The sequence below is a fragment of the Neoarius graeffei genome, chromosome 10 (assembly GCF_027579695.1).
Source record: "Neoarius graeffei isolate fNeoGra1 chromosome 10, fNeoGra1.pri, whole genome shotgun sequence".
Taxonomy (NCBI): Eukaryota; Metazoa; Chordata; class Actinopteri; order Siluriformes; family Ariidae; genus Neoarius; species Neoarius graeffei.
In genome coordinates, this window is record NC_083578.1 from 84230198 (window position 1) to 84255505 (window position 25308).

General features: G+C 40.0%; 1 protein-coding gene across 1 annotated transcript in view; it reads right to left on the reverse strand.

Moving 5' to 3' along the window:
* Positions 1–19281, reverse strand: part of ccdc120a (coiled-coil domain containing 120a) — a 147665-nt gene extending 128384 nt beyond the window's left edge. The window contains exons 1-2 of the mRNA XM_060932442.1: positions 19256–19281; positions 18182–18304 (exon numbers count right to left, since the gene is read on the reverse strand). The gene's annotated coding sequence lies outside the window, so the exon portion shown is untranslated. The remainder of the gene's footprint in view (positions 1–18181; positions 18305–19255) is intronic.
* Between the last annotated feature and the right edge of the window lie 6027 nt (positions 19282–25308).

Genomic DNA, 25308 nt, shown 5'->3' on the forward strand with positions numbered 1-25308 from the left:
GTCTGGCCTATATTTTTCTGCTCGAGTGAAACTCAAATCTGTCACAGTTCAACACAGAGTCAAATAGCACAGTAACGAGAGAGCAAAATACCATAACAGAGTGAGTGATGGAGAGAGCAGGTTAGAGAGAGAGAGAGAGAGAGAGAGAGGATGGGAGGGGAAAAAAAGAAGAAGACACTCGACAGGCGAAAGCCAACCGCTGCATGGCAACAACGCTGAAAATCCCCTACTAAAAATAGTGGCATATCGCAGCCTGGCAGTTCTGACTGCACAGCCAATAACCTTTCACCCCTAGGGCGCTGGCAGTAGGGGGGCGGGGTCGAGTCACCACCAAGGCATCTGGGTGATTGACACAGACTCAGATGTTTGAACTGAAGCGACGAGGTCAAGCTCTCGTTTACGTGCACGATGGCCACGATGTTCATTCAGCAACAACAATGAAACAATGAAAACAGTAAGCTGAGTGTTTAAACAGCGCAGAGCTGCTCGCTCATATTTTTCCAGAAAGTTCCTCGGATGGCAGATTGAGCCGCTCCTCTAAATCCCCTGTGCCTTGTTTTCACACACATAGTTCTGCCATTGGTCACACTTCGGCCTGCCACTGTCCAAGAAGTCCCTTAAATTTGCTGCAGTCAGCAGAACACTTTGAAGATGCCACACCACTCTACCCTTCATGTGCAACCACCATGAATCTGTCCATCCCTTTACATGCCCTTCAAGCACAGAATTAGTCTACATTGGGAACTGAAAAGATGTGCATGTCTTGCTGGGATCTGGGGAATCCTAATCTCATCTCATTATCTCTAGCCGCTTTATCCTGTCCTACAGGGTCGCAGGCAAGCTGGAGCCTATCCCAGCTGACTATGGGCGAAAGGCAGGGTACACCCTGGACAAGTCGCCAGGTCATCACAGGGCTGACACATAGACACAGACAACCATTCACACTCACATTCACACCTACGGTCAATTTAGAGTCACCAGTTAACCTAACCTGCATGTCTTTGGACTGTGGGGGAAACCGGAGCACCCGGAGGAAACCCACGCGGACACGGGGAGAACATGCAAACTCCGCACAGAAAGGCCCTCGCCGGCCACGGGGCTCGAACCCGGACCTTCTTGCTGTGAGGCGACAGCGCTAACCACTACACCACTGTGCCGCCCGGGAATCCTAATACTTCAGTTTTATCCAGTCACAATTCTACATACTGTATGTATGAGCTAAACCATAGCTCAGTGAATATTTGTAATTGATTGGTGACGGGGTGCCAAAACTAAGCATCAGTACTTTAGATAGATATCAGGTTTGAAAAATTTTCTGAGCCGATCCATTAGATTTCATTCCATGACCACATATAATGTCAGCTTCTGAAAATATTTGATGTTGCGCAAAGTGGCAACAAAAGCTTCCAGACAGTCAACTGGATTCCTCAGACGTTTTTTGGTTCTTTGGCTGCTAAAGGCAACAGTTCTTGAACCAGTCCTCAGGCCCTCCCCCAGTCAGTCCAAAGGTCCTAAATTCCTAAAGGCATTCCACTATATTTTAAAATTATTCACTAAGGGAACTCCTCAGTTGTCGAGTCCTTCATTGAATTAGGAACAAACAATATAACACTTTAAGGATGCCAAAACAGAAAAGCATTTGCGCTATTGTCAGGAGATCATGAACAAAAGATATGCATGGCTGGGAGTCCATGAGAGAAAAATTCCATGTGCTCTATGTGTGGGAGGGATAGCATTACTCTCATGAGCAGCATTTTGGAAACGTTACATTTCTAACCCTAACCCTTGCAGGTTGGTAGCCATCATATGATCATCATCATCTTTCGGCTGCTCCCATTAGGGGTTGCCACAGCAGGTCATCATAATCTACATATTTGGTTTGGCCAAATATTTTATCAGCCACCTACAATGCAGCCATCAGCATTCTGATTCGGATTCTATGATGATCCATGAGAGGATAAATACTGGATACTCCCTAGTAGTCAGACAGAACTGAGGATGCCTTTAGGATGAGAGGCGAAACGTTTTCAAGAATCTTCAAGCAAGTCCAGTTGCTCTCTTCAACCAACCACAGATTACTATGTACCTGGATGACTGAGTTTCTTCACAGATATGTTTGGCGCAAGTTTGTATACCAGATGCCCTTCCTGACACAACCCTCCCCAATCTATCCGGGCTTGAGACCAGCACCAAGTATGCACTGGCTTGTGCAACCCCATTGGCTAGGTATTTTACTTAACTTGCATGTCTTTGAACTGTGGGAGGAAATCAGAGCACCTGAAGGAAACCCACGCAGACACAGAGAGAACATGCAAACTCCACACACAAAGGCCCCCGTTGGGCATGAGGTTAGAACCCGGAACCTTCTTGCTGTGAGGCAACATTGCTAACCACTGCACCACTCGTAGCGATCATGTGATGACGAGACCTATCTAGTTGGAGGATGCTGGCAAATGAACAAACTGGGAGAAAATGGTGTAATCCGTGGTGGGGGTTTTTTATGCTGTATGATTACACATCATATTCTGTTTGCAAGTCTTAGGTCAAACTGAAGTTCTAAATTAATATAAAATTACGGTCATATCAATACAACGGTCATGTTCATCAGACAAACCGAGAGACAGAACATTTAATATGTTTAGTATTTAGTCTCTTATAACTTCAGAGCCTCTCAAAACTATCACGCTTCTGCTTTTCTGCTAACTTTATGCCCCACTTAACAACTCTCAGTAGCTACGTTGCATTTGCGTTATGAAGCATTCAGCACAGTAGTTCTTCAAGCACATGCTGTTTACTCTATTCCGTATTTAAAGGGGAACTGAAGGCAAATTTTTTATTATCAAAATTCTATTTCTCTCATTTTATTAAATATAGGAATGCATTTTTGATCGCTATTTTGTCGCTGCTATAGCAAGTTACGAGTGTTTGAAATATGCTCTGTAATATATCAGTCCATATGTCAAAGCGATGGCTGTAAGCGAGATTCGTTGAGACCTGTGCGAGACATCGTAGGACGGAAGTAAAACGTACAGCGGAAATCAAAGTGACCAACATCTGCCGACGTTGTCAAAAGACGCGTGCGCCTTCTTTCGAATGCTGATGTAATCAAGCCGGAAGTTTTGTTTGTTTTGACAGCAAATCAGGAAAGTTTGAAAAAAGTACACAGTAATTGTCATTTAAACTCATTTTTGTGCAATATTTTGTTTGGAAAACAGTTTTCAAAATGGTGGCACTGACACCTGGCTGACATTTCACGCTTCGAAGTCTCGCACAAATCTCGTGAAGATCGCGCGGATAAGTGACTTCAGTTCTCCTTTAAACTAGAAGGACACTTGGACAGCACAGATCTCCGCCAAGGACGACAGTTGACTCTTGTATGATCTGCAAATCTGCAACTGCAACCACTTTATATGTCTGGATATCAATGCATCCGGTGACTGATTTGTGTGTTACGCCATCTTGCGGCACTACTGTTACTACGGTGGCAACTCGTCTGCTATTGCCTGCTAACAGCGGCTGATGATGACAATCACGGGTTACTGATGCAGGTACCTTATAAGCATTACATAACATTAACAGTATTTAGCAGACGCTCTTATCCAGAACAACGTACAACATACCCAGAGTAGCCTGGGGAGCAGGTGGGAGTTGGGTGCCTTGTTTGAGGGCATTTTAGCCATTCCTGCTGATCCAGGGAATCGAACCAGCAACCTTTTGATCCCAAAGCTGCTTCCCTAACCCTTAGGCTTTACATTTCCCATATGTAAGGTGATCTTACTGTTATTAAAATTTGAAATATTAGTTAGACACTGGTTACAACAAGAACCAGAAATAGAAAATTGAGAAAGAGGGGGAAAAAAAAAAATGGACCACTTGACTATCCACTACATTTCAAATGATGAAGTGTAATATACCGTCCTAATGTCGCTATAAAGCTAGTTAGCATAATCATTCACAAGTTGTGTTTGAACCATTACGGACCAGTTACATTTGAAAAACCAATACGAATTTGTATTTTTTATAAGTAGTCGAGATTATTTCATGAATTGCCTCTATGGAAAAAGGGAATCTATGCAATATGTATGATTTCAGTCAGGGCACGCTTCATTAAGAGTCCATGAAGGCTAGTTCATTTCACATTCAGTTTTTTCCCCAAAGTTGAACTTTGCCATTGTTGGAGCAGCTGAGAAGTGCACAGGATGGAGTACTTCCGAGGACCGATTGCATTCATATTGTAGGGAGCCGCTACCACAGTAATGGTACTTCCTTAGATATGTCTATATTTCCAAAACTATTAGATCTATGTGCCTACATGTGTATACCAGACGTTTATTGGTCCCTGTGAAATGTGTATTGTGATATGAAGTCATCGTATTTCTACAATGGCTATGTTTTGGGGGTTTTTTTTCACTATTGAACTTTCCTGCCATCTACTGGATTTTAAGATGCATAACATTGTTGAGCACAGACTTCCACCAAGGCCAAATGCTGTATCTGGTAACGTTAGCGAAAGTGAAACTAAACTTATGGATCTGCTCCACCTTTACACCAAGTTTTATGGAAATCGGGTTGGTAGGTTTTGCACAATTCTGTTTACAGAAAGATAAACAGATTGCACTGGAAGTATAACCTCCTTGGTGGAGGTAAACATTACATAAACCTCTTTTCTCTGGTAAAGCTGGGGTGTCATATGCCTGGTAATAATCTTATTCAACTTTTCTTGTGCTACAAGTCCATAAAATATAGGAACCAACTCAATTTATATAAAAAGTCCAAGTGAAACTATACATCATATTTAGAAAAGAGACATGAAACAGTGTAAAAAGCATACAAGTGTTTCAGTTCCAGATGTGTGAAGTGGTGATGGATGGAAAGCTTCAGCTGATTTGGTGCATGCTGGATAACACATGTTTATTAGATAACATTTAGTGTTCACTCTTTGGGTTTTTAGGTTTGCACTTGAGCTTTGAGGGTAATGTATGACTGTAGTCGATAAACATGAACAAAACTTTGCACTGGAACATTATAGGGACAGCCATCTTGAACAGTCCGAATCAATTTCCTGTTATTTATGGTTGGGGTTTACACTAGTAATGTTCTACAACCTTTTCGGAAAATATTAAACTGGAATTGTACTGGAAAGTCGAACCCAGTGTGGATTATTATACACTTCTACTTCCATTTCAATTTTAAATTTATTAACTCAAATTGTCCTGGGGATTTCACAAAATTGGTTAATTAAAAATACGTTTACAAAGATTGAAGAAGTCGTTTGAAGCAAGTATATAACAAATTGGGCATTTATGGGGGGAGATTTTCAGTGAGATTGGCCATTATCCTTTATTACTTAATAGCTACTATATCTTCGCCTCAAGCAAATGTAAGACTCTAACAAAACATGTCAGCTGACCATTTGGGATGTGTATATTTTATTTCTTGCCAAACTATTCTTCAGTGTTTCTAGGTGAAAAACAGCTGCCATATCAGAGCTGCCAATATATTTTGTTGAAATACTCCCATCACTTTATCCATTACCATTTTGAAATGCAAGGTCATCATTTTCAAGCATGTAATATGCTACTTTTATTGATGCTGAGCATGTAAAATTTATCCAGTCATTGGAATCACCGTTTTTATGAGGTTTCCCAAAATCTGTTTTCATATTGCCCGATTCTCCAAGCCTGGTTCGAATTAGAGTAAACCCCCCACCCTACACACACACACACACACACACACACACACACACACACACAAAATCCCAAATGTCTATTTATTGGTTTTTGTAAAGTATGTGGAATATTTATGTTCATAATCTCCTTGGGGTTTAGGTGTTCTTTCCCCTCTTGACCACTAAGCCTAAGCTTTTGTGTTCGGATACTGTGCTTCTACAGCTACTGCTGCTTGCTTTCGATACACCTAATATTAAAAGTGGACAAAGTAGGCCACACGGTCTCTTGCTCACAAGAATCGTGCCGGTTGTGCACAGACCTCTGGGTAAAGACAGCGCCGCAGGGCTTAGTTAATACAGCAGGGCAATGTTAATCCACTTTGGCCTCCTTCCAAAAAGTACAATATACTCATTCTTTCATGCAGGCGACAAAAGCACTGCTGCAGCTTTAAAGTGGAAGTCTGGTTCACGTCCAGGTGCACATAAAGATCTATAGTCTTAGAAAGACGCATAAATACGTGCATATGTAAGGAATAGTAATAATATAGTAATAGGAAAATAATCCAGTATCACCCAAAGTGTTTTATTCCTCTTATATCACAGAAATTTGCTTTTTTTTTATTAAAGAAGAATCAACATAAATTGATTTTTAAAAACATGTAATGGTTCATATGGTGAATTTGTCTATGAAGAGACATTTGTTTCATTCTTATGGAACGAGTCTCCAGTGTCAGCACTTTGCAACCATTCGAGCTTTAGCTCGAACTTCAGGTTTTCCAACATGGGAAGGTCTTCAGGACGGATAGCATTCTGGTTTGTAATTTCCATACAGCATGAAATGAGATTTGTTTTGTCATTTTTTTAAGAAATGAAAAAAGAAAAAATATCCAATCAATTTCTGGGTGGTAACAGTAACCTCAGGGACCCCACTCCATTCTTGATTACTTTCCTATAACAAGATGCCCCCTAGTGTTTTATTCTTTACTTAGTTTGCTGATATTTTTACTTTCTTTCATTTAAAATAATAAATAAATAAATAGAATCACATAAATAATTACCTTCACAACTCACGATATAAAATGCGACTCCCTATATCAATTCAAAGGTGCCATCAAATATTTATACATGCACTAAGGATCAGGTACTGCCAGGAATTTTTAAGTATACAGAAGTATATGAATGTCAGCGCAGAAATCAGTAACGACACAAATATTGAAGAGCAACACAAATCAGTGCAGAGTAATAATACAAGAGATGTGGTCTGGCACAGGAAACACAGATCGGGTACCAAAGTGCACTCCTTGGATAATGTTTCTACATACTTTGAAAAAATGAGAGAGGGAGGGAGAGAGAGAGAGAGAGAGAGAGAGAGATGCAAGGCAGTATCTGGCTTCATTCAATCTGATACCCAGCAGCCATATCATTAACTCATATTCAAATCGTTGAATCTTTACACTCCTTGATGACTCAGGAAGATCACATAAACTTGAAGGGCACTCGATGGAGTGCATACATCCACCAAGCCACATATTATCAACATCCAAATCAGATCACTTGAACCTAGGATAATACTAAAGCCGTCCACCAAATTTCATCCAAATCTGTTCACTAATTTTTGAGTTACATTGAGAACAGACCAAAAAAAAAAAAATCCTATATCCACATACATGTCTGGATTTGCATCAAACTCTAATCAATTGTTCCTTGGCCCATGGCCCACCTTTCCTCCAAATTTCCTCAAAATCCATTCACTACTTTTTGAGTTACATTGGGAACAGGCAAACAAATGGAGCCGAAAACATAACCTCCTTCAGAGTTAGCGTAGGTCAGTTCTAGTGTAGACTGTAGTAGCAAATTGAAATGACATTACTGTAGTAATGACAACTGAGGTACAAAGGATAACGGGCTTGTTTCAGATTGACAATTTACATCTTAACACTTTACTGAAATTGTAGAAAGGCTAAAAATTATTTTACACTTTCTCATTACACCGTAAAAACTCTGATAATTATCACACACACACACACACATCCCAGATACTGTTGGGCCCAGGACAAGATCGCCGTTTCTTTGAATCCATATATGCACTCTGCCCTAAAAACTGTTTTCTAAAATCACTCAGACAAAATTTTCTCCGATATTCTCATATCAGGTTTGTCTATGTTAGCCAGCTAACATTAGCAGTAATGATTTCCGAATATGGGGGCGGCACGGTGGTGTAGTGGTTAGCGCTGTCGCCTCACAGCAAGAAGGTCCGGGTTCGAGCCCCGTGGCCGGCGAGGGCCTTTCTGTGCGGAGTTTGCATGTTCTCCCCGTGTCCGCGTGGGTTTCCTCCGGGTGCTCTGGTTTCCCCCACAGTCCAAAGACATGCAGGTTAGGTTAACTGGTGACTAAATTGAGCGTAGGTGTGAATGCGAGTGTGAATGGTTGTCTGTGTCTATGTGTCGGCCCTGTGATGACCTGGCGACTTGTCCAGGGTGTACCCCGCCTTTCGCCCGTAGTCAACTGGGATAGGCTCCAGCTCTCCTGCGACCCTGTAGAACAGGATAAAGCGGCTAGAGATAATGAGATGAGATGAGATGAGATGAGATGAGATGAGATGAGATGAGATGAGATGAGATGAGATGAGATGAGATGAGATGAGATGAGATGAGATGAGATGAGATGAGATGAGATGAGATGAGATGAGATGAGATGAGATGAGATGAGATGAGATTTCCGAATATGACTTTAAATCCTGTCAGGAATCTTGTCAGATGAGCTCAGGTTAGCTTGATGGCTAGCACTAGTAGCAAATTATATAAAAAATCTTTCAGAAATCCTGTGAGGCTAGCTCATGTTTTATATTTTTACATTTTATAAATATTCATAAATATGACAAATAATTCTGTCAGAAATCCTGTCAGGGTGCTCATTTTACCTTACCTTTAGCTCTAATTTTGAATTTTATAAACAGTTATGAATATGACTTTAAAAATCCTGTCAGATTAGCTCGTGTTAGCTTGCTGGATAGCACTTTGAGTTAATTTTAAAAACCTTAATGAAAAGTAAAACTCCTGTCAGATATTCCCTCAGGTTAGCTTAGCATAACTTATTGGATAGCACAAGTAGTGAATTTTTTTTATATATTTTGTGAATATGACTTTGAATTTCCTGTCAGGTTTCCTCATGTTAGCTTACTGGCTAGCATTAGCATTATAGACACAGAAAGCAGCCATACTTGGGCATGATGTGCAAGTTACACCTCAACAACATTATAATCCTCTCATTTCTAATTGGAAAGCTGTTTTTAAAGCCAGGTAGCACACAACTGACCGCAATTAGTTAGCAACTGAATAAAAATTCAAACTTGTCTAAAGCTATAAACAGAAAAAAAGAAACTTGCATTAGCATTGATTGAATCAGGTTCACTGAGCCCCAAAGATTTCTCCAGAGCTCGTTCTGCTTATTCTTAAACATATATGAAGCTACATGCACCAAGCCAGATTCTAAACACGGCATCGTTTATTTGCGACGCAGAGACGTGTATTAAGTCACTCTCTTCCATGCTATCGTTAAACCCCCAAACCAGCACGTTTTCAGACTGCTTCTTAAAACTGCACACCTTCATCTCGGAGAACTGAGCGAAGACTACATTAAGCTCATAGCAACCCAGATTCTCCTGCTGAACATCCTGCCCCATTCAGCAGAGGAGAGAAAGCGTGCGAGAGAGGGATAGAGAGGACTTTGATTTAGACTCTGTGTAAAATATTCACTGAGCCTCCAGCCGCAGAGGATGAGCTGCTCTGAATGTCTAATTAGAAATCAGAGGCAAAAGGCTGCCCTAATTATACCCAACCCTACACACTCACTCTTTCACACCCGTGTTTCGCCTCACACCCCTCCCTTATTCGCTCCCTCCATCCAGCCATCCTTCCTTTCTCATTTTCCCTCCATCTCCTTTCTCCCTCTATGTCCTTCTGCTCTTCTCTTCTCCCTCCTCCTCCACCTCCTTCTCCTCCTCCTCTTCTATTCTCTCTGTCCATTCCCAAGTGGTCTAATAAAGTGGCCCCATTTCCCACTGCAGATCTCGTCCTGGAGTCGCTGGCACTTCTAACAAGCTTGCATTCGATCTCAGGCTGCATAATCAGGGTGAAATATCATAGTGTTTATTTAACATGACAAAACATGTTTCATTTACCTGTGTGGCATGGTTTAATAGAGAATTTCATCACGGAAATATGCTTCGATCCATCAGAACGGTATTTTGGTACATCTGCAATTCGTCAGTGTGATTTATTAGATGGATCATTTGCATATCATGACCTTTTTATGGTATTATATTGTAGAAGCTACATTGTATTGCAATATAGTGGAATGAACCGTAATGAAGAGATTATTGGAGTAAATGTTCCTGGCTGATTTGAGCCACCATTATTATTATTATTACTACATCTCATTTCTGCTGACTCATTAAAGTGCCATTCCACCATTGGATGTATTCTTTGGCATAAAATACAATATATTTTGACAACATATATAAATGGTATCACTAGATAGAGAAATATTTTAGCTTCAAAATGATATATCAAACATAATTTTTTGACAACGACAAGTATATTAATTTTGCGACCAAAGTCACCTACCCTTTTAATTTCCGCGCGTGATGTCATCGGCAGGGTCCCCTTCTTGTGTACCACGTGACGTGTGACGTGGCACATATTATCAGCAATGACGGATAGAACGCGATAAAAATAATACCAATAAATCTAGCTAATACCAATAAATCTAGCTAACTGAAAGATTAACTCAATTTTTCGCAATTTTTTTGGCCCCCATATATGAGGAGAAATGACTCTCTCACTTTGGGGGTTTCCTGGTCTAAAAATAGACCGACACGTGGTACACAAGAAGGGGAACCTGCCGATGACATCACGTTTCACTACCGCGCGGAAATTAAAAGGGTTTGGTCGCAAAATTAATATACTTGTCGTTGTCAAAAAATTATGTTTGATATATCATTTTGAAGCTAAAAGATTTCTCTGTCTAGTCATGTTGTCATAAAATATATTGTATTTTATGCCAAAGAATACATCCAATGGTGGAATGGCACTTTAAGGTAAGTCCTCTATAAATATACAGTATACTAGGGGTGTAACTCAATGGCACTATCTGTATCTGTATCTACAATACTGTCCAAACGTCTTAGGCACATGTAAAGAAATGCTGTTGACCAAAAATGGCTTAAAAAAAATAATGAAATGAAATGTTTTGACATAAAAAAAAATACTAAAGACAGCAGTAAACCATAATAAATGAAACAAAGTCAATATTTGGTCTGAGACCACCCTTCGCTTTAAAAAAAATAGTAGTCCGAGGTCAAGTAAGTGCAGTTTTATGCAGAAATGAGCTGTAGGTTTTACTGAGCATCTTCCAGAACCAGCCACAGTTCTTCTGGACACTTTGACTGTCACACTCGCGTCTTCATTTTGCACCAAAACCCAGTAGCCTTCATTATGTTTTTCTTTTTTAATCTGAAAAGTGCTCTCTTGTGTAATATGCTGCTCAGATGCAAACTTTTTTTCTGTAACATTTAATTTTTTGCTGGAAAAAACAAAAACAAACATTTGGAACTGTAAAATGTTTTTGTCCTGACTCAATAAGGTAGAAATCTATAACAAAGTTTGAGGGGGGAAAAAAAAAGCCAATACTTTTGCACAGTACTGTACAGGTCCAAATATCCATATCTGTTTTCAGATTTAAACACAAAGTGGTTGGGGTCTAAATCAGATTTTTTCAAAATTTCTATGCTAAGCATGAATGATTGAATGGATTTTGTAAACACATTGTGCAGCATCTCATATTTTTTTCATGTTTGTCCTACAAGCTTCATATCTAACTGCTCACGCTCACACTCACCCGCATGAAAGTAAAAACCTCCAGTTCATTCAACTTTTTGGTGTCCTACAGGTCCTCTACTGTGAACCTTTTTAAAAAGAAAACAACAACAACAGTGCCTCCTATTCACATCTGTTTACAGTACTTATATATATTTTCTATCCACATTCACTGGATATGAGCAATTGCACGCTCTGATTGGCTACTCTACTGCTAGGATATCAGCTCATATACCGTGAGTAGAGAAAAATAAAATGGCGGAGAGCGTTGCTGAACCAACCGAGGATCAAATAAAAACTACTTGAAAACAAAACCTCAAAAATACAACAACAAAATATGGAATAAAAAGTTTTTGAAGGTAAGAACATATCTTTTTTTATTTGTCAAGATTATTATTATCGCATTTTTCACAAATTGCTCCTGTCATTTCGCCGGTTTGTTTACATTTGAAACGGAAATGATTTTGTCAGACGTTTTGTATGAAGTTTTTATTTATTGAATTTGCAAAAAATAAAAATAAAAATGCTCAGTTTCTCAAAATCCAGTGAATGTGGATAGAATAAAACAGTTATTCCACTCAATCTTGTCATACATGGCTCATAGCCAACTCGATGCTATGTGACTCGTCGGCTATCAGCTCATGTACGACTCATTTCGTGGAATAACTGAAATACACACACACACACACACACACACACACACACACACACACACACACTATATGCACCACCACCCAGATCTGTTCATCGTTGTCATCATACAGCACAGTGACTGGAGCACATCATTAAGAGGTGTGGATGGATGGATGGATGGATGGATGGATGGATGGATGGATGGATGGATGGATGGATGGATGGATGGATGGGAGAAGACTCTGAAAATGGGCCGTGCCTACACATTAGATCCCTATAGTCATGTCCCTCACCCTCCACAAATCAGGCAGGTTTCCACCATGTGTTCTCTGTGCTAAGAAAAGCCAAAGCCGGGTTGGTGTGCTACATCCTCTTTAAGAAGAATAATAGTCGTGGGCCCTTTTCACCTCCAAAGTAGTCTGACCCAGTTCTTCCTGTAAGAACTACAGAGGAACCCATTTCTCCCTCTCTCTCTCTCTGCCATTTTCTCTATCTTTTCTCTTCTCGCTCTCTATACCAATGTAATTATGTGATTACAGTTTAGAGTGTAATGTGCATACAGGGCAATGCAGCTCTAGATTCTGGGAAAGGCTTAATGCACTGCGGGTCTTCTAATGATATCAGTACATTTACAAAACAATGTTAGAGACACCTTGGAGAGTGCTAATAGAAGAAAGAGGAAGGACTGGGAGAGAGAGAGAGAGAGAGAAGGAAAGAGAAACAAACAAGCTTATTCTCAAGCTAAGAAAGTAAAGTTCACCTAAAAGCGAAATTTCCAAGGCTCACAAAAGAAAGAATAAACAGAAACATTTGTGAGAAATGACAGACCAGACATCCTTGAAAAGCGAAACCTTGACATTAAACCTCTTTCAGTTTTCGCACAGATCAATGCAAAATGCATTTCTGGGACTGCACAAAGTACTAGGTGTGGTAGACAACCAGTTAAGCTTTTCTGCAAGTCCCAGCACTCTGAAGCTTTTTGCCAGAAATAACAGAGTGATGGATGAAACATTCAACATACCATTTTGTGTGTTTTGGCCAAAAGTAACCCTTTCAAAAAGAACACTGGAAAAAAAAAAAAACTTTTTACAGCGTCGTAGAAATTCATCTCATCTCATCTCATTATCTCTAGCCGCTTTATCCTTCTACAGGGTCGCAGGCAAGCTGGAGCCTGGACTGTGGGGGAAACCGGAGCACCCGGAGGAAACCCACGCGGACACGGGGAGAACATGCAAACTCCGCACAGAAAGGCCCTCGCCGGCCCCGGGGCTCCAACCCAGGACCTTCTTGCTGTGAGGCGACAGCGCTAACCACTACACCACCGTGCCGCCGTCGTAGAAATTATTATTAATTTATTTTGATTAAAACAGCCAAGGTACATTACAGTATGTCTTTATGACACTCAGTAACACATTTTTTATACCACATCACATTTGAATTCCCAATTCTGATTGGTCATAAGGTGTTGATTAGTTTTCTATAACAACAGCTCTGACTGTTGTTCCAGCTTTAATGCAAATCGCAGGTTTGCCTTCAGAATTGATGACCTTGCACTTAGTGGTTTCTGGGACATGGAGGATTTTTTTTTAATTAGCTTCAAGAGAAAAGAAAAAAAATAGAGGCTGGTGAGAGAACAAATGTTTATAGCTGCTATAACATAAGTGATACCAGGAAATTGTTTCGTGGATGTGCCAAAACACCAGATTTTTAAAAAATATGTTATTCCTCTTATATTGACTATAATATAAAAGGAATAAACATGACATGTTATAACAGGAAAATAATCTACTTCAGGGTCTTAACTCAGCTTTGTGCCAGGGAACATCACACCACCTCATTGTTAATTATTATCCTATAACAGCACACCTCCTTGTGTTTTATCCCTTACTTACAAAACACCTTGAACTGAAGCCAGGCAGCATATTAAAGGAGCTGTTTGTAATTTTGAACCTCTTGCTGCCTGCATAGCAAAATAACAAGGAAAAACACTGAAGTCTACTTCCTCCAAATTTAAACAATGATTTGTAAAAGGTATGAACCGGACAGCTAGAGACAACGTCCGCTATCTAAAGTGTTGAGTAGTGTTGTAGTACTTGAGAGTGGTCTTGGTATCAAGACCACTTTTTGAAGGTCTCGGCCTCGTCTTGGAATCAATTGCATTTTTACTGGGTCTTGTCTCGGTCTTAGACATGGAGGACTTGGGATTTTATTTCAAGACCAGTCAAGACTGGTTTGATTTAGTTGTTAACATCATCACTGTGATTGGATGTAAAATTTCCTGCTTCAAATGCAACCAATAACATGACTCATTGCTAATTTGAAAAGTTTCTTCCTGTTAACAGCCGTCAACCCTCCCTGCACCCCTTCACACACACACACACACACACACACACACACACACACTGGTTCTGATTCTGGTCTTGACTTGGTTTCGCCCTGCCTTTGTCTTGGTCTCAACACTTCAAAGTCTTGGTCTTGTCTTGGTCTCGATGCACTCTGGTCTTGGTCGTGACTTGGTCTCGGTTTAGGTGGTCTTGACAACAACACTAATGCTGAGTACACAAAGCTAATAAACAATTTTTTGAAATTATTATTTAAGCCATCAAACTTCTTTTACTTCAAACATGAAGTTGGCTAAGATTGTTTTTGACTGATGTTAAAATCTGATCACACAACGTCTCTTCAACTGCATGGTCAGGTTTTTAAGTTTTTTTGACTCATATCTCCAAAAGATGCTCTTATGGCTCTCCTTCACTCGAATGCAATACCTATATTTACTCTATTATTTTAGTTTTGTAGATAAATACCAATCTGATATCCAGTTTGTATAATCTGTTTGTGAAAACCTTGTGAAAACAGGTAGCTAATGAATTCATTTTGATGCCATATGGGTTGCTTTTAAAAGCAAACGAACTGCTCTACAAAGATTTATTTAAAACTTCAGGGTCAGAAAAATGCCTGCAAACTCCAGTGCATACGAATATTGTATTTTATTGCTTTTAAGTTACTGACTTATAGATCTTGATTCACTCCATACTGTACCTTTAAAGAAAGCAAATGGGTAAATGTACTGCAGCAACTCTAGCATGGATGGAATTCATTATGAATAAATAAATCGATAAATAAACAGTCAGTGTAGCATGTAGCATCACAGACAAAATGAACTGTCATTAAGTGTGTACTATTAATGTGCAATTTAGAGTTTTTAGAAGCAATGTACAGTATAGCTTACTTACTTTTTTAAAATTAACTGTAATTGTATTGCATTAGCACATCATATTGAGTTGTTAGTCATACATGTACAACCCCAATTCCATAAATTTGGGACACTGTGTAAAACAAATAAAATTAAAAAAAAACAAAACAGAATGATGGTTTGCAAATCATGGAAACCCTATATTTGATTGAAAATTGTACAAAAAGACAATATATCAAATGTTGAAACTGAGAAATTTTATTGTTTAAAAAATTTTTTATATATATATATATATATATATATATATATATATATATATATATATATATATATATATATATGCTCATTTTGAATTTGATGTCAGCAACACATTTCAAAAAAAGTTGGGACGGGGCAACTAAAGACTGAAAAACTTGTGTAATGCTAAAAAAAAACCTAATTTGGTTAATTGGCAACAGGTCAGTAACATGATTGGGTATAAAAAGAGCATCCCAGAGAGGCGGAGTCTCTCAGAAGTAAAGATGGGGAGGGGTTCACCACTCTGTGAAAGGCTGCGTGGGCAAACAGTGCAATAATTTAAGAATAACGTTCCTCAATGTAAAACTGCAAAGAATTTGAGGATCACATCATCTATGGTCCATAATATCATTAAAAGATTCAGAGAATCTGGAGAAATCTCTGTATGCAAGAAACAAGGCTGAAAACTGACACTGGATGCCTGTGATCTTCAGATCCTCAGGAGACACTGCATTAAAAGCAGACACATGTCTGTAGTGGAAATCACTGTATGGGCTCAGGAACACTTCAGAAAGCCATCGTCTGTGAAAACAGTTCATTACCGCATCCACAAATGCAAGTTAAAACCAGATATAAACATTATCCAGAAACACTGCCACCTTCTCTGGGCCCCAGCGATGGACTGAGGTAAAGTGGAAAACTGTCCCGAGGTCTGACGAATCAAAATTAGAAATTCTTTTTCAAAAAATCATGGACACCACGTCCTCCAGGCTAAAGAAGAGAGGGACCATCTGGCTTGTTATCAGTGCACAGTTCAAAAGCCAGCATCTATGATGGTATGATGGTGCATTAGTGCACATGACACGGGTAGCTTGTACATCTGGGAAGGCATCATTAATGCTAAACGATATATACACGTTTAAGAGCAATATGCTGCCATCCAGACAAGATTTTTCAGTGAAGGTCTTCCTTCTTTCAGCAAGACAATGCCAAACTGCTTTCTGCACATATTACAACTGCATGGCTCCGCAGTAAAAGAGTAAGGGTGCTAAACTGGCCTGCCTGCAGTCCAGACCTGTCTCCTGTTTAAAACATTAGGCGCATTAAATACGACAAAGGAGACCCTGAACTGTTGAGCAACTGAAATTGTGTATCAGGCAAAAATGGGGCAACATTTCACTTTCAAAACTACAGCAATTGTTCTCCTCAGTTCCCAAACATTTACAGACTGCTGTTAAAAGTAGAGGTGATGTGACAGTGGTAAACGTGCCCCTGTCCCAACTTTTTTGAAATGTGTTGCTGACATCAAATTTAAAAAAAACAACAATAAGATTTCTCAGTTTCAACATTTGATATGTTGTCTTTGTACTGTTTTCAAAGAAATATCAGGTATCCGTGATTTGCAAATTATCGCATTCTGTTTTTATTTATAGTTTACACAGAGTCCCAACTTTTATGGAATTGGGGTTGTAGCCTACTGCCAGTACAGAAGAGTCATACAGGAGTAACTGCAGTGCACTTCAACAATCAATCAATGTAGATACTGGTTGGATATTTTTTTTCTTTTAAGTCTAGTAGTCTATAGGATACATAATATCTAAAGAAGCACTCTTATGCAATTCCACAAATATTGCAATTATGTCATCCATCCATCATCTCTAGCCGCTTTATCCTGTTCTACAGGGTCGCAGGCAAGCTGGAGCCTATCCCAGCTGACTACGGGTGACAGGCGGGGTACACCCTGGACAAGTCGCCAGGTCATCACAGGGCTGACACATAGACACAGACAACCATTCACACTCACATTCACACCTACGGTCAATTTAGAGTCACCAGTTAACCTAACCTGCATGTCTTTGACTGTGGGGGAAACCGGAGCACCCGGAGGAAACCCACGAGGACACGGGGAGAACATGCAAACTCCGCACAGAAAGGCCCTCGCTGGCTGCTGGCCTCGAACCCAGGACCTTCTTGCTGTGAGGCGACAGTGCTAACCACTACACCACCGTGCCGCCCCAATTATGTCATTATTAGGCTAATTAATCAATATAATTAAGTTAGTTGCTGTTAATTAATTAATTAGACAGTCCTTTAAACAGGACCTGTAAACAAACCCTGGCACTGAATCCCACTGTCCTGATTAGTATACCAATGCAGAACACAGACTATAGTCATCAGTGGTAGTGTGTTATTCTGATATCCTACTGTATTTAATGCGCTATCATGCTGTTTGGACGCAATAAACTCAGGTAGGGCGTGGCATCATGTCAGAAAAACATGCCCAATGGTGTAAATCTAAGTCTCATATTAAGACCCACGTTGCCAAACCAGCACGACGAACACACTCAGACGATCAAGATCAAGTTTGTTTTTGTGTCAAGGTGACAAAAACGCGTTCGTGCTCGCGAATCGATTCGCCTGACCGACTCACCTAAAGGAGTCGTTAAAAAAGAAACGAGTCTCGAACCAATCACCCACCCACCTGGGGAGAAAAAAAAAAAAGATGCAGTTTTCCTCCAGACAGCAAGCATCTGAGCATGCAGAAATCTTGACCATAAAACGTAAACAAACCTGTGCGGACCCAGTCCTGGAGAATTACCGGCTTATTATTGCGCTTTGGGAGGTGAACAGATAGCTATCGGGTTCCTGAGGTGATGCGAAAACATCTTCTTCACATGATGTGCTGAGGGAAACCTGTCAGAATACAGAAAACAGCCCTCATCTATTTGTATTTGCCACGTAGCCCAGGAGGCTTATAAATAATAATAATAATAATAATAATAATAATAATAATAATAATAATCATGCATTATGAGATGGAGAAATAAATGCATTTGAATGTTTCTGTCATGCATGCAAAGAATTTATGCACACCGTAGCCTAATTAAGTGTTCATGAAAAAGAGAGAGAGAGAGAGAGGAATCCTAAATGGCGCTCGAATCCCTCCCTAAGTGCACTATATAGGGTGAAAAATAATAGAATATACTCCCTAGGTAGTGCACTATATGTCCCATACCGAGCCATTTGAGATGCAACCCGTGTCATGCTAACCATGTGGCGCGCGCCCCGGCGTTTCCAAAACGCGCACACGCATGCATGATGGATGCATGCATGCATGCATGCATGCACACAAGTGCTCGGTAATCCTTGCGCCATTTAAGTCGTTGTGAAATCGAGTCGTTGCTTTCCACCCATTCGTCATTGATCAAGGCTGTACCTCAGAGGATGCTGAGCTGGATGCTTCCATCCGCACACACGCGCTGCTCCGGCATCTCGTGCGTCAGTTCCTCGGTGCGCTCTCTCTCTCTCTTTCTGCTGCAGCCTTCGTTAACCTCACATCCTCCGTTCATGCATCATCTCTCTCTCTCTCTCCCCGTGTTTACACAACAGTAAGCGCTGTAGATTTAACCAGGACAGCCCTCCTAAACATACCCACCCTCCCTCCCTGTCAACCTGGTCACGTGCGCACAGACACAGGTGCGTGAAGATGTTTTGCAGATGTGCATGTAAACTGCTGCTCCTATGTTGTGACGTCACAAGTTAAACAGGCTATCAACTGCTTGGTGTTGTTGCCTTTTTTGCTTTTCTTTTTTCCCCCCCTTCTGTCGCAATAGGAATGTCAAATCTCAAGAGTGACGTGTTTACCTCCACTTCAGCATTCCTTTGATGAAAGCTTGAAGCTCCGCCCACTTCACCACGCGTCATATCCTCCTGCCTACCCCTGCAGCTTGGTATTTTTTTATTTTTACAACTAGACTTTATTTATCACATGGATGTTCAGGCACAGTGAAATTCCTCTTCTGTGTTTAACCCATCTGAAGCAGTGAACACACACACACACACATATGCACAGGCAAGTCAGCAATGAGCGCACTCAGAGCATTTTTTAACATAGTTACTGGGAGACCAAATGGTCTACCAGTGGCCAGATTTGGTCTCCTAGTCAATGCCAAACCAGCTTCACTGGGAGACCAAATTTTAAACCAAGTTATGTCTTATCATTTGGTTCAATTAGTTGCAATTAATTAACCAAGTACCATGTAAGTATACATTTAACAAGGAAAACAAAGATCTATGTTATAAGACAGGGCTTTTCAAAGTGTGGGGTGCGCCTCCCCTAGGGGGCGCCAGAGTTCTTCGGGGGGGCGCAACGTGAGGAAAAATAAACCAGAATAAGTTACTATTGCGGACATTTAGCGAACTTCAGCTAGCCTTTGCCAGAGACAAAATGGATGGATTTTTAGTACCTAAAGCTACAGTGAGTGAGGAGACAGAGTCTGGGCCAAGCAAAAAAAGAAGGAAGTATGACCACGATTATTTAAAGTTTGGATTTTCATGGACTGGATCCGAAGATGCTCCACTGCCACAGTGTGTTGTCTGCCAAGAGGTGCTAGCTAACGATGCTATGAGATGTTTAAAATGTGTAAAACAAGATGTTTAAAAAAAAAAGCACAGATGTTTAAAATGTGTAAAAGAGGTTTTAAAAAAGCACAGATGTTTAAAATGTGTAAAAAAGATGTTTTAAAAAAAGCAGATGTTTAAAATGTGTAAAAAAGAGGTTTTAAAAAAGCACAGATGTTTAAAATGTGTAAAAAAGGTTTTAAAAAAAGCACAAATGTTTAAAATGTGTAAAACAAAATGTTTTAAAAAAGCAGATGTTTAAAATGTGTAAAAAAGGTTTTAAAAAAGCACAGATGTTTAAAATGTGTAAAACAAGATGTTTTTAAAAAAGCAGATGTTTAAAATGTGTAAAAGAGGTTTTAAAAAAGCACAGATGTTTAAAATGTGTAAAAAAGATGTTTTAAAAAAGCAGATGTTTAAAATGTGTAAAAAAAAGAGGTTTTAAAAAAGCACAGATGTTTAAAATGTGTAAAACAAGATGTTTTTAAAAAAGCAGATGTTTAAAATGTGTAAAAGAGGTTTTAAAAAAGCACAGATGTTTAAAATGTGTAAAAAAGATGTTTTAAAAAAGCAGATGTTTAAAATGTGTAAAAAAAGAGGTTTTAAAAAAGCACAGATGTTTAAAATGTGTAAAACAAGATGTTTTTAAAAAAGCAGATGTTTAAAATGTGTAAAAGAGGTTTTAAAAAAGCACAGATGTTTAAAATGTGTAAAAAAGATGTTTTAAAAAAGCAGATGTTTAAAATGTGTAAAAAAAAGAGGTTTTAAAAAAGCACAGATGTTTAAAATGTGTAAAAAAGATGTTTTAAAAAAGCACAAATGTTTAAAATGTGTAAAACAAAATGTTTTAAAAAAGCAGATGTTTAAAATGTGTAAAAAAAGGTTTTAAAAAAGCACAGATGTTTAAAATGTGTAAAACAAGATGTTTTTTAAAAAAAAGCAGATGTTTAAAATGTGTAAAAAAAAGATGTTTTAAAAAAGCACAGATGTTTAAAATGTGTAAAACAAGATGTTTTAAAAAAAAAGCACAAATGTTTAAAATGTGTAAAAAAAAATTTCAAAAAGCACAGATGTTTAAAATGTCTCATCTCATCTCATCTCATCTCATTATCTCTAGCCGCTTTACCCTTCTACAGGGTCGCAGGCAAGCTGGAGCCCATCCCAGCTGACTACGGGCGAAAGGCGGGGTACACCCTGGACAAGTCGCCAGGTCATCACAGGGCTGTTTAAAATGTGTAAAAGAAAAAAAATAAAAATGTGTACAACAACCTTTTTTTTTAAATACGAATGGAACATTAAGTATAGCAACAACAAAAATTGTAAGGGGGGCGCTGTTGTTTATTTGCTCTCTGAAGGGGGGGCTGACTCTCCCACACTTTGAAAACCTCTGTTATAAGATATACACACAAGATCATGTTGGTTAAGGAAAACAAAACTAAAATTTGGTTACTGAGACGGCTGATGTCAGAATCCGATGTCATGACTGTGTAACTTTGAGTGTCTTTGACATAACATTTGTGCTTGGTAATTGCTCTTGATAGCTGTGTAGTCACTGTAGTGTGTTTGTCTGTATGGTGATTGGTGAACCATTTTGCATCACAGAATATGCCGCAGCGGTGCAGCCGCATGGACTCTGGGGCCTGTGATTGTGTTGCCCAGACCAGTTGGTCTCCTAGTGGAAAATCCTTAAAAAATGCTCTGGCGCACATACACACACATACCCAGAGCAATGAGCAAGTGGGGGTTAAAGGAGAACTGAGTTCATTTTAAAACTTGCTTTATTTCTTAATTAACGCGTTACTGAATTACGTTTTAAGATGCAATTTTTGCTTTAAGAATGTTAATGGAGAAGGCCAGAGAAAGCTACATTGTGTGACCTAGAGAAGGCATACGATAGAGTGCCGAGAGATGATTTATGGTATTGTATGAGAAAGTGTGGAGTGAATGAGAAGTATATCAGAGTGGTGCAAGACATGTATGAGAACAGTGAAACGGCAGTGAGGTGTGCAGTTGGAACAACTGAATGGTTCAAGGTGAAGGTGGGACTCCATCAAGGATCTGCTTTGAGTCCTTTCTTGTTTGCCATAGTGATGGATAGCTTGACGGACAAAGTGAGGCAAGAGTCACCATGGAACATGATGTTTTGCGGATGATATTGTGATGTGTGGTGAAAGTAGAAAGGAGGTTGAGTTGGGATTGGAGAGATGGAGGGATGCATTGGAACGAAGAGGAATGAAGGTGAGCAGGAGCAAAACAGAATACATGTGCATCAATGAGAATGGGGATGAGAGTGTAGTGAAGATGCAAGGAGTAGACGTAAAGAAAGTTGGTGAATTCAAATACCTGGGGTCAACTGTGCAGGAAAATGGGGGCTGCGATGGTGAGGTGAGAAAGAGAGAGCAGGCAGGGTGGAGCAGTTGGAGAAGGATTTCGGGAGTCATTTGTGATCGGAAAGTCCCAGCAAAAGTGAAAGGTAAGATGTATAAGACAGTAGTGAGACCAGCTGTGATGTATGGATTGGAGACCGTACCCTTAACGAAGAGACAGGAGGCAAAGTTGGAGGTGGCGGAGTTGAGGATGTTAAGGTTTGCGAGGGGAGGTTAGACAGGATAAGGAACGAGCACATCAGAGGGACAGACAGCACATGTAGAGAGCTTGGGAAGTAAGCTAAGAGAGATGAGACTGAGATGGTACGGGCACATCCTGAGAAGAGACGCAGAGCATGTTGGAAGGAGAATGTTGAGGACGGAGCGGCCAGGCACACGAAAACGAGGAAGGCCAAAGAGAAGATACATGGATGTGGTGAGAGAGGACATGAAAGTGGCAGGCGTGGTAGAAAAGGATGCGGAAGACAGGGAGCAATGGAGACGAAAGATCCGCTGTGGCGACCCCTAATCGGGAGCAGCCAAAAGAAGAAGAAGAAGATTGAATTACGTTTTCGGTTTTATTAACCTTATATCGTGACTCGTATCGGCATATTATATTACACTTATCGGCCTTTTCGGTTTTTAGCCGTGTTGAATGTAGTTCGTTTGGTCCACGGCAGGCGTTGCTTATCCACGCGATCTTCACGAGACTTATACGAGACTTCAAACGTGAAGTGTCAGCGCCGCCATTTTGAAAACTGTTTACACAGCGGCCAGATCGCCATATCATTCCAATTTAGATTCATTTTGAGATTTGCCAGCTTCATCAGTGATGGCGTGTCAGTCCTGCGCGCTGTGGCGTGTGCACCTGAAGGCGCGCCTGAGCTCAATTAAGGAACTGTGTGTTTGCCTATTTAAGGACTGTGCTGATGCATTTGCATCGTGAAGTATCACGATACACATGTACGCATTACTGAGCCTTTCCACCCGTTGTCTTGATTTCCTATTTCTCGTTCTTGTCCTTGCTTAGCCTTTGATGTACTGTTTGCGCCTCAACTGACCCTTTTGCCTGTCTTTTGATCTAGCCTGCTGTTTTGGATCGTTTGCCTGTGTATATATTGTCTCACTGTATATATATTCTGCACTTTATATATAGTATATAACTGTATACTTCTGCACATACATCTGCCTCCCTCGCGTCCGTGACATGGAGATTATTCAATGCGACTTCGAAACAACGTGGAGTAGAGAAGAGTTGGAAAGACGACAGGATAAGGACTAGTCCGTCACGCTGGTATTTACGTCATTACTGTCGCACAATTAAAACGTGCCAGATCAGGCGGCTGGTGGGTTTTCAAAATAATAAATACATGCATGCATTTTTGTGATAAATCCATATTATACTGAGCGTATTTCCCACATAATCCTCTCTAAGGTTTCAGACAGCACTACAAAATGGCGTTCACACTATATAGTGCCCTATATAGTGAGTAGGGAGTGATTTCGGACACAGGGGAAACTTCCGGCTTGATTACATCAGCATTCGAAAGAGGGCGCGCGCGTCTTTTGACAACGTTGGCAGATGTTGGTCACTTTGATTTCCGCTGTACGTTTTACTTCCGTCCTATGATGTCTCACACAGGTCTCAACGAATCTCGTTTACGGCCATTGCTTTGACATATGGACTGATGTATTACATAGCATATTTCAAACACTCATAACTTGCTATAGCAGCGACAAAATAGCCATCAAAAATGCATTCCTATATTTAATAACATGAGATAAATAGAATTTTGATGATAAAAAATTTGCCTTCAGTTCCCCTTTAAGTCCCTTGCTCAAGGGCACTTCAGCCCAAGCTTCAGGCCATAGCTGCCCCATGTTAACCTAACCGGATGTCTTTGGAGTGTGGGAGGAAACCCAGGCAGACACAGGGAGAACATGCAAACTCCACACAGAAAGGCGTCCGTCGGCCACTGGGCTCGAACCCAGAACCTTCTTGGTGTGAGGCAACAGTGCTAACCACTGCACCACCCCTTGTTTCCTGATGTATGTCAGTTTATGTGGCATTGCTATATGCATGTCAATTTCCTTTATGAATCATTATATAAACCCCATTAACTAAAGAAGAAACGTGTTTTAAAAAATCATACCGCATTTTAAAAACCGTTTTTCCTCAAAATGTTTTTTTATATTCAGGAAAAATAATCAGTTTGTCAATGAACATGCATTCATGAATTTCCCAAAATATTGATGATTGTATGTTGATTATCGAATAAAGGATTTCTCAACTGTTTCTCAAAAGCATCTTCACAGCGAAATATTTTCTCTCACATCATCAAAATACTAGATTTTGATTTTTCAAGTCACAAATACCTGATGTCTGCATATTTAATTAGCTGAAACCTAATTTGCATAAATACATATATTTTTAAAGTTCCAATATAAAATAATTTGTAAGAATATCAGCAATCAACTTGCAAAAACTGATTGTGATAGCCATTATTTTAAAATTCACCTTGCCACAATGATTGAATACATATGTTATTTACCAGCTGGGAGGTCCGTATCGTGAAATACCGTGACCGAGGTCTTGAAAGTACTGAGCGAGGCCCTCTGGGCTGAGGTCACGGTATTTCACCATACGGACCGACCTTAAGCTGGTAAATAATATATTTATTTTTTCTTTATCAAATTCTAACAGAAAACGAGAGCGCCCGAAAGGGAAAACCGAGCAGAGCCGCCATTTTGAATCCTCATTCACGGCTGTAATGCAAATTGCTTCCTCCTCGGTATACAAGTGCACTTCCATGGCAGGAAAAAAACTACATTTTGCCGCCTATGTAGTCCCCTATTTATACAAAATTGAGTTATTCAGGATTCAGCCATGTTTTTGCTCGGCGTTAGCAAGTTACAGGTTTTTAGCTTTCT